Source organism: Alligator mississippiensis, chromosome 2 (assembly GCF_030867095.1).
Source record: "Alligator mississippiensis isolate rAllMis1 chromosome 2, rAllMis1, whole genome shotgun sequence".
Classification (NCBI taxonomy): domain Eukaryota; kingdom Metazoa; phylum Chordata; order Crocodylia; family Alligatoridae; genus Alligator; species Alligator mississippiensis.
In genome coordinates this window covers 41,248,488-41,259,212 of record NC_081825.1, presented here as the reverse complement: position 1 = coordinate 41,259,212, position 10,725 = coordinate 41,248,488, and the positions used below count along the sequence as shown (strand labels likewise).

Genomic DNA, 10,725 nt, shown 5'->3' with positions numbered 1-10,725 from the left:
ACAGGTCTCCAAATTACTATTTGTCCTTTTTTTTTCAGTAAGGAATAATAAATTCCCAGCTCCAACAAGTCGTATATATGGCAGTATAAACAACATAACTTGGGACCCAGCACTTGAAAACAGTTAAGATGTCCTAGGAAATGACAGAGCACAAAAGGCGGACATGCAACTTGAGAGTTGTTCTATTTACTCTACTATGATGCAAAGGAAATCTCCATCTACTTGGTTTGGTAACTCTAGCTGTTCTGCAGGATCATATTGATGGGGAGCAGGGTCCTCAACTTGCTAATATTTTGAAATAAATCTTCTCTCAGCAGAATGATATTGCATAATCTTAACTATGGGGAATTTGCAGGGTTTTTCTTTCTTCTGGCCTACAGCCAGACCGGGCTGATCGCACCCGATCCCGTCCGATCTTGGAAGCTAAGCAGTCCCGGGCCCGGCTAGTACCTGGATGGGAGACCGCCTGGGAATCCCAGGTGCTGCAGGCCACCCGCCCATGGCGGGATGCCTGATCCTCGTTCTGTGATGCCACCGGCTGCTCGAGACGCGTCAAGCGGGCCAAGGCCCTGGACTTTTGCTCGTGCGGGTCGACCCCGGAGGCCTCCATGGGTGTCCCTGCTGGCAGAACTGTAAATACTGTAAATAGTCCTTATGTGCATTGTGTTGGTTGTTTTTTTTTTTGTCTACAGTGTACGGGCAGGCCTTGCAGGCCACGAGCCCAGGCCTTGTACATGAGGCCCAGAGCTTCGGGCGTCCTTGTACATGCTTTTGACTGGCTCCGAGTCATCACCCTCCGGGGAATAAAGGTCTCTTAAAAGTCAAAAGTCTTTCTTCTGACCCCCTCTCATAAATTTTGCATAGGATAAAGCTGTCTGGATTTGGCCATGAGAACCAAAAGCTAATTAAGAAGAGAGTAAACCATTTAGGCTAGCCAGCCCGGTACCCAGTAAGGGCCTAAAAAGGTTCTTCATCCATGTTGCTCGCATAAAGAAATGTGATTGAACATCTTTTTATACATGTTAGTAAATCACTTAAAAACCTAAAACCTAGAGGACATATTTCCTGTAGCAATGCTTTACATATTTCCTACTAGTAATGCTATTGAACAAAACTAACAATAAGTCATTACATCTGTGGAGAACAAATCTATACATTAAATAAGTTAGGCTAAATATTGGATTGCAGTTCAATGAGCAAATGATTACCAAAACCAATGAATCCCTACATAAATTCAGTGAAAGTAGGTGTATGGTTAGAAGGTACAAGTGAAGAATCTGACCAAAGTTGAACCAATCTATAATAACTGAATGTTTAGGTATCTTAATATTGCGACTTGGAGAACACATTCAGATGCCAGAAAAGATCATAGTTAAAGGAACCCTCCTACCCTCAGCACTTCCTTTTGGCTTTCTTAGGTGTCAAAATGTGCTGATTGTTCTGAATCCTATTCTGAGGCACCTAAATATTCCCATGCATTATATAAGGAGCTTTCATTGCAAACTTAGAGCTGTTTTTTTTCCACTAATGCTCAGGCACCACACTGCTTAGTATTTGCGCACCTAAGAACTTTTGCAGATTTAGCAAAGGGCTCCAGAAAGTTCATCTTGGGTTTAAAAAGTCCAATGTTCCTGGCAGACATTATATTTATTGCATTATTGTTACATCAGTTGTGCGGTGAATTGTAACATGCTTCATATGCAAGCAATTTTCAGCTGAAAAAAAAAAAATGGCAAACCAGCCACAAACATGTTCCACATTTAGTCTGGAATATCTTTGTGGTTGGCTGACATTACTCTTTGATATAAACATGCTGGTACAGATCAGGGAACAGCTCCCTGGGCATATATACATGATGATGTTTGCCACTTAAAGTGGACTAAAGTTATCAATCAATACATGTTACTGACCTTAACGTGCTTTTAAAGTGGCAGAAATTGCCTTGATTAAAGCTGTTTGCATGTGTTTCCTGATACCAGTATCTCTTACACTAGCAAATTTAAAGACATGTAGGGTTGTCCAGCATTGGGGAAAGATTCCCCAATGCTGGGCTCTGAAACACATTTTTAAAGGGCCAGGAGTGTAGGAAGCCCAACTGAGGGAATAGCTCCCTGATGCTGGGCTCTTTGCATGCTGGCAAGTTGAAAGGGCACCACAGGAAGTGCAGCATCAATTAACCATCCCTAATGCCATACTTCTCAAGTGCCTTTTGAAAATCTAGGCACAAGGAACATCTTTACACATGCTCTGGGGATTGAGGGGGTGCTTTAATTAAAGCAGCTATTGGAGGTACCTGCAGCATCTTGTGTATTCAGTGTCCAGCACTTCAAAATGGTGGTGGGGTGCTGTCATGGTGTGGGGTCCTGCAGGAGGGTTGATCTCCTCCAGGCCCCCTTCCCATGCCAAGATGGCCCAAGGGCACCCTCAAATTCTCACCCGCCATGTCTTTGATGACACCATATATTTCAGAGGCTGCCTTTTACACCCTCTTGGTCATGTCTTGATGAACACTCAGTCCCTGTGGTTTCCCGGACCCCTCATGGGTACCATTCTGCAATGGGTGCTGCAGGGGCACCCTAGCCTTATGGGCTATGCGTGGCTCCAACCACCCCTTTACTATGCCCCAAGCCTCACAGATGGGATAGACGTTGTTAGGTCTCGGCCTTGCTGTAATCTGGCCCCTTGTCCTCTCTGGGCCCTACCTCTTTTGATCTGTGCCCTCTCCAGCACTAGGGCTCTCCATGGCCCTGTCTCACTACGCCGTCCTCTCTGGCACTCGTCTATGCCACCCCCTTCTCCTGGGGCTTCTCCACAATGCTGCCCCCTTCTCCTGGGGCTTCTTCACAAAGCTGCCCCCTTCTCCTGGGGCTTCTTCACAAAGCTGCCCCCTTCTCTGGGCCTTCTCCACACCCACACTGGGGCTTCTCAGCAATGCCCCTTTTCTGGGGCTTCTCAATTGCCCCTCTCTGGGACTGGGGTCAGTGCACCCTGAATGCTGCACCCTTGCTGGTGCTGGGGTTCCCACACTGCTGTGGGTCCCTTGTGAGGCCTCCTCCAAACCCTAGTAGCGTCACCCAAACCACCGGTCTTAAACAGTAAACAAAATGCAAGCCCTTCGGCTATAACTTAAATGGAAGCCACCCGACCACAACAACATTCCAGCCTACTGGGAAATACTCCATCCCTCAGCTGTGTCAGATGTTGCTTCTTCAGTTAGGTTTCCCCTCTCTTCCCTGAGGGAGTTCCATCCCCCTTGGCTGCTGGTAGGGAACTCCTCTGGCCTCAGCCCCTAGGGTTTATAAGGGAGCCAGGCCCTGCCCCTTTCAGTCAGCTGACCGCTGGCAAGTGTGATTGCTTGCTAGCTCCAGTTGCCCTGGCAACCAACAGCTGGGCTCCTTATTCACTGCTAGGGCTCTTTCCCTAGCAGTTTCCCCTCTTTAGGAGCAGGGCACCTCAGTGCTCTGTGACAGGTGCTTTAATTGAAGTTTGTTTGACAAGTTTTAGTTAAAGTGCTCCTGCCACCATTTTGAAGCATGAAACTAAATACATGAGATGCCGAGGCTGCTGGAGTGTCCTAATTAGCTAATTAGCATGTTCCTGCAGCCTCTATTAATCGAGTCTGCTCCAATGCACTGCAGTTACATGTTGGAGCAGGCCTTCCTCATGTCTACAGACACCCAAGGAGTCTTGGTTTTTGGTCTACTGACAATCAAGCAATTGGACCTGCCAAATTCTATCTCTGGTCCCAAAAATTATGCATCCTGTCATGCATACCTGGTGTGGCAGGGCATGCAGTTTTGGGGATTTGGGATAACATTTCCCAGATACCAATCATGCATTTATTGTAATATCTGTAATGTGGATAGAACATTGGCTGGAACATTGGGCTCAGAGGGTAGTAATCAATAGCTCAATGTCTAGTTGGCAGCCGGTATTCAATGGGGTGCCCCAGGAGTTAGTCCTGGGGCTAGGTTTGTTCAACGTCTTCATCAATGACCTGGAAGATGGCATAGAGTGCATGCTCAGCAAGTTTGCAGAGGACACAAAGCTGGGGGTATAGTAGATATGCTGGAGGGTAGGGTTAGGATTCAGAGAGACCTAGACAATTTGGAAGATTAGTTTCATAGTTTCTAGGGTTGGAAGGGACCTGAACAGATCATCCGACCCTCTGCCCTGGGCAGGAATGAGTGCTGGGATCATAATACCGCAGCCAGATATCTATCCAACCTCCTCTTGAAAACCACCAAGGTAGGGGAGAGCACCACCTCCCTTGGAAGCCCATTCCAGAGCCTGGCAGACTTAACCATAAAGTAATGCCTCCTGATATCAAGCCTGAAACTACCTCTCAATCAATTTGTGGCCTTTATTCCTTGTTATCCCAGGTGGTGCCCAGGGGAACAGAGCCTCACGTATTTTCTGCTGGTCCCCCCTGGTGAGTTTATAGGAAGCCACCACATCCCCTCTCAGTCTTCTCTTTTGGAGGCTGAATAGATTCAAGCCCTTTAGTCTATCTTCATAGGGCCTTGCCTGCTGCCCCCTGACCATGCGACTGGCCCTCCTCTGGACCCTCTCAAGGTTAGCCACATACCTCTTGAAGTGTGGCACCCAGAACTGGACGCAATACTCCAACTTCAGCCTGATCAGTGCTGTATAGAGGGGAAGGATCACCTCCCTGGACCTGCTTGCGATGCATCTGTAGATGCACAACAAGGTGTGGTTAGCCTTCCTGACTGTGTCCTCACAATGGCAGCTCATGTTCATCCTGGAGTCAACAATGACGCCAAGATTCCTTTCAGCTACTGTCTTGTTGAGAAGGGAGTTCCCCAGCCTATAGGTATGTTTCAGGTTCCTTCTCCCTAGATGCAGCACCTTGCACTTGTCTGTGTTGAATTCCATTCTGGATTGGACAAAAACAAATCTTCTGCCACACTTTGCTACTTTTTCAGCACATCAAGATGGTTTGTTCCCGCACTCTCATTCAGACTTCTTTAAAGTACAGCCAGCTCTTCTGGATTCCTCTCCCTCTGACTGGCTTCCCCAGGGAACCCGCCCATGAGTTCCTTGAGTGACCTGAAGTCAACTGAAGGCAAAGCACCAAGAAAAGACAAAATTATCCTGGAGGGGAATGCATAGCTGCATGGATAGTGCCAATGCGTAGGGGGTGAGCAGGGGTGCATATCCGCCCCCTGACAGGCCGCGCTCACTAGTTAGGTGAAGGGCAGGGGGAGCAGCCAGGACCACTGGTGCCCCACCTACAAGCACCAGCCATGGAGTGGAAGCGGCCAAGGCACTCCTGAAAGCAGCCACAATGCTCCCAGAAGCAGCTGTGGTGCTTCCTGAAGTGGTCATGGCCACTTCCAGGGGCACCATGGCTGCTTCACGATCAGCCAAAGGGAGGACCCCTGCCATCTGTGAGATTGGCTGTGGGAGGACCTCCCCAGTCACTGACTGGTCATTGGGGGGCACATGCCCCCCCCCCAACTAAGGTGGAACCAGTTGTCCATGTGCACAGATATAGTAAGAGCATTTGGATTTGTCAATTATAGGATTCTATTAGAATAAGGAAGACTGTGAGGCAGTAATGGGGTTCATTTAAGGAAGGATAATAGGATGCTCAAATGCAAATGTATTATTCTAGGCAGGAGGGCTTTAAAAGTGTCAATAATAGGGGGGTTGTAGTTTTTCCCTCTAACAGGGGCAAAGGCCCCTGTTACTTTAAGCTGCTGCACCAAAGAAGGGCAGGCTGCCCATCCACCACAAATGGGAACCCTGGGGTGTTTTTGGGATTCCATGGGAAGGAAGGTGTGGGACTTTGGGAAGCATAAGCCAGCACTTGTGGCCCAGGGAGGCAGTCTGCCCTGCATGCTACAGAAAGTGGATCTTCTGGGAGATAAGAGCCACTGGAGATGAACAGGCAGACAGGCACCCAAGGTCACAGAGAGGTGGGAGGAAAGGGCTCCAAGGAAGGTATGACTTGAGAGCAACATTTAACTTGAGTGGGGGAAGACTTTTATCTTGTGAAGCAGTGTGCTTACTTTTCTGTTATGTTCTGAGCTTGATACCAGAGAACAAAATTGTGGCTATGGGGGAGGTGTAGAGGCTATGTGGGAATGCCTTGTAGGGCACTCAGCATCATGGAGCTGACCCTACGGTCAGGGACCCAGGGGGCTCAGGGCTGAGCCAGTAAGAGCAGCCTGGACTTGTTGGAGGCAGATATGCAAATCGGCTAATGCTTCTAATTAGCATAATCATCCAATAATGAAAGGGGTGGGTGGATTACCCTCACCAGATATAAACCTTCAGCCAGACTCTAACCCAGCACTGCAAAGGGCTCAGAAGAACTCAACAAACTCAATTTAGGTTTAAAACCACTGGCATTTTTATACATGCAAGTGCCACAGCAGTGAGCACTTTGAAAAGCTCCTGGGGCTGAATCACTTGCAGTTGTAGAAGTGGTGAAATGCACATCAGTGTGCAGAAAATGGTGGTGGTCCCTTTTTGAACTAAAATACATAAAAGTGTTTCAGTTCAAGAGTGCATCACCACCATTTTCTCTAGGCTGATGCACATTTCACCACTTATACAACTGCAAGTGATGCAGTGCCATGTGCATCAGTTCTCATGCAGAGCAGACTTGATTAATCGAATCTGCTCTGATGCACCAGATCTCTGGCACATCTGGGCATGAAAATATATGTGTATAAATGAACCACAAGACTATATTATTATAACAAATCAAAAAGTTGATAACAATAGTGAACAATAGTAATTACAAGATAAATCAACAAAGAAGGGTGAGGAACAAAGGGAGAACACAGGAGAGCAATAGAGAGCAAAGCTCCTTCTCTCACTCAGGACTTGCAACAATGTTGCAGTTGCAGGAGCAGTCTTAACTTCACAGAGACTCACAGGCTCACCCAACCACAATAGCAAGGCATTTGGTATTACCTTCCTCCTCCCTCCCAGGAATTTTCCTCACACATGGAGGCTCAATTCCTATACCAGGATGGGTGATACTTTACCCTCCTAATGGGCGGTCACCAAGTAGTGGTTGGTTGGTCTGGATTCCATTGTCCTCTGGGGAACTTTGCTCTGCACCCAAAAAAGACACAGACAACAAGCAGGCGCACAGACTCTCTCCTCATCTTCTCACCTCAAATATCCAGCCAGACTCCATAATTCATACCACCACACTTATTATGGTGCTTGCACACTCAGTCACCTAGTAAGTGACACAATCACACACACTTGCACCTGCATCTGCAGTTGTGCATCATTGCTATCCCCCTCCCCCCCCAAGCCTTGGGCATGAGTCCTTTTAAACTCTCCAATCACATCACTTCTGTCAATCTTTCAACCAACCATTCCAACAGAAGTGCCATTAATCATTTGTCAGTCACCCAATTGTCCAATCAGATGATCAATCACCTCAGGGAAGTTTAGTGTTCACTCTTTTAGTTTCTGAGATATTCACAGCAAATATGAATTATGTAATAAATAAGTATCTGAGCAGGCTCACAACAGAAAATCTAGGTCATACCATATCAACTGGTTCAAAAGGTTACCTGAACTGGAACCTTCTTTCTCAGGAGTGGGCAAAGTCTGGCCCAAAGGCTGGATTCAGCTAGCAGTGGACTCCATTTCCCAGCGGCCCCTGCCTGCATGGCTGGGGCCAATTTCCATGAAGACTGCCACTCTGTGATAGTGCAGGGCCAGAGTTTCAATGGAGACCACCCCCAGCAGTGCCAGTCTCTTCCTGGTGGAAGGGCTCAGTGGGGGGCTGTGCTATGGGCAGGAAGCAGTGGCAGTAGCAGCAGCACTGTTGGAAGGGATGGCTATGGGGGGCTATGGGGAATTTTGGGGTGGCTATAACCCCCCCAACCCTATTCTGAGCACCACCCCTGCTGGCAGGGCATGCAGCAGGGCGCAGAGCTGTTCCAGGGCCACCTGGGATCTTGCAGCTGTGACAACATAGTCTGGAGCTAGGGAAGAGCCATGATTGACAGCCTGAATGCTCCAGGCAGGGTCATACAGGCTGTAGACCATGGCTTTGCCCTGGCTCTGGACCACACTGTCACTAATGCAAGATCCCAGACAGGCTCTGGTCAGCTCTGCACTCTGCTGTGTGCCCTGCCAACGATGCTGGGAACAGTCTCCACAGAAACCTCAGCCTTGTGATATCACAGCACGGCTGCTGCTGGGGTATCCATGGAAACTGGCCCCAGCCACATGGGCAGGGGCTGCTGGGAAATGGAATCTAGTCACTGGCCAGATGCACAATTTTGCCCCTCCCCCTCCCCTCCTGTTCTAGCTCTTTACTCAATTGAGCACGTGCAGCACTATTCACTTAACTTTACACAGACTTCATAGCACTGAAAAAGCTACCCAATAACACCATCACAGGGGAAAACAAGGCCAGAGGATGCTTAAACCCAAGGCCTACATTCTGGGGTCAGAGGGTGAAGGCCAAGAGGGCTGGAACCCATACAAGTCAATGAGAAAATCTGGAGAAACATCTGTGAGGAATGGGCATGGGTACAGGGGTAGGAGGGAGGCCACAAATATACCTCTAGGACAACTGGCAGCCATAGAGAAATTAGGGCAAAAGGGCTATTATTTAGTACCTGATGGGAAAGACCGGAACCAGCCACAATTGTGGTCCCAGTTGTGTGACTGGGACCAGCTGAAATATAAGGGGTCACTCTGTTAACCTAGGATAACCTCTCTTAGTATCATAACTGTATCATCAAGACATGGCATGTGAGGAAAAGGGATGATCCCCTAAGGAACAGGAGTGGGGAAGCAGGAGCTGTGTTGCCGCCAGGTGGTGTCATGGCTGTCCCTGAGGTATGTTTCTGCTACGTTCCCCCTTTTGTCCAATATATCAGTGATTAGTTACCCAGGACATGGGAGATCTGGGGTGAATTTTCTTCTGTGCTTGAGAATTCACCAATTCTCAGTAAGGTGCCCCATAATTGCTAGATTTTAGGGTTTTTCAGTGTTAGGAGAAAAAGGCTCTTTCACTCATTACCTTTTTCTAAAGTTCTTCTGATTTGCATTGTATAATTAAATATTCAGAGAAAGAGAGTGAATGCAGGACTGAGTATGACTTTCTGGCCAAGTGGTTATTCTGAGGCACCTAATTTTCCTAGGACTTTGTGTAGGGAAGCTTGGCTCACAACTCAGACTGTGACATTTTAATACTCACCATTGGTGCATCTAATCTGGGTCAGCCTTATGGAAAATGGCACCCTGGCCAAACTTGTATTTTGGTGCCCTTTCTTCGAGTTTAAGTGTGTAGTAGTATTCACAGAAGTTTCAGAAATAAAGCCCCAGGGGTAGCTGCTGGAATAGATTGGGAGACTTGCTTCCTTGTGGCATCCCCCTGCGGTGGCCAAGCAGGACAAGGGGATAATGGGGAGGGGAGGAGGAAGGGCTTATCTCTTACAAGTCCTGAGGCAAATAAGATGGTGATCTGTGCCAGAGAGGTTCCCATAATGATGAACAATGGGAACACAAGGAGCAGGTGATGCTGTATCATGTAGTAGTAGGACTTGTAGAACCAGTCACAGGCACGGGGTGGTGGGCATTGCTCACAGCCTGCCTGATCCACCCTATCCAGCAGGTAGTGGTGCCTCCTCATCATTACCAAGCCCTGCAGCCAGCCAAGTTTCACCCCCTTCCCCCCCCCCCGCCAATCAGCAACATTGTGGCAGGCAGAGGCAGGGGTGCATGGGGCCATCTGACAGGGGGAGAGAGGTAGTGTGTGTGTGTGTGTGTGTGTGTGTGTGGTGCCTCCCTGGGCTGTTGCTCACATCACCCACCCATAGGGCTGGCCTTAAGCCTCATCCCTTTTGTGGATTTAGCTTTTTGTCCCTACATGCTTGTGCTACTCTTTGACACTTGTCCTTAACAACGTGTACTTATTTACACTCTTTGTACATGTTCCATTTGATTTTCAGGTCATTATAGAGTTCCTGATGCAGCCACATTGGACTCTGACTTTAGTTCTTATCTATTCTTTGTAGCAGGATGATTTGCTGTTGTGCCTTTACTGTTGTCTCCTTTAGAAACTCTCTTGAACTCTCTTCTTTCTGTTAGAATTATTTCCCATGGGAACTTACCTACCAATTGTCTGAGTTTGTTGAGGTCTGCTTTTTTAATGCCCAATGTTGTTATTCTCCTTTTCCTACTCCTTTCTTCCTTTAGAATCATGAGCTCTTAATTTCATGACAACTTTCATCCAAATTGTCTTCTGCTTGCAGATTCTTAACCAGTTCCTCTCTGCTATTCTGTATCAAATCTAAAATATCTGCCCTGCATTAATTGTATGTTTCCAGAACAGGGAAATAACAGGCCAAAGAATATTTTCATAGATTTCATAGATTTCAGAGACATTAGGGCTGGAAGGGACCTCAGAAGATCATCGAGTCCAGCCCCCTGCCCCAGGGGCAGGAATTCAGCTGGGGTCATAGGATCCCAGAAAGATAAGCATCCAATTTTCTCTTGAAGGTGTTCAAAGTAGGTGCTTGAACCACCTCTGATGGCAGGCTATGCTAGACCTTGGGGGCTCAGACAGTAAAGAAATTCATCCTTATGTCCAGCCTGAAACAGTCTTGTAGGAGTTTATAACTATTCAGTAAAGTAGATTTAGATAAAGAAGAATTATTCATGTCAGAAGGGCCAGATGAATATAACCCTAAATAATTTTTTAAAAATTAGCCA

At 47.5% G+C, this 10,725-nt stretch overlaps 1 non-coding gene across 1 annotated transcript; it reads left to right on the top strand.

Annotated features, from left to right (window-relative positions):
• The first annotated feature begins 372 nt into the window (after positions 1–372).
• LOC132248901 (5S ribosomal RNA) lies at positions 373–491 on the top strand. The gene has a single exon (XR_009460381.1). It is a non-coding gene; the product is annotated as a 5S ribosomal RNA (ribosomal RNA).
• The last annotated feature ends 10,234 nt before the right edge of the window (positions 492–10,725 follow it).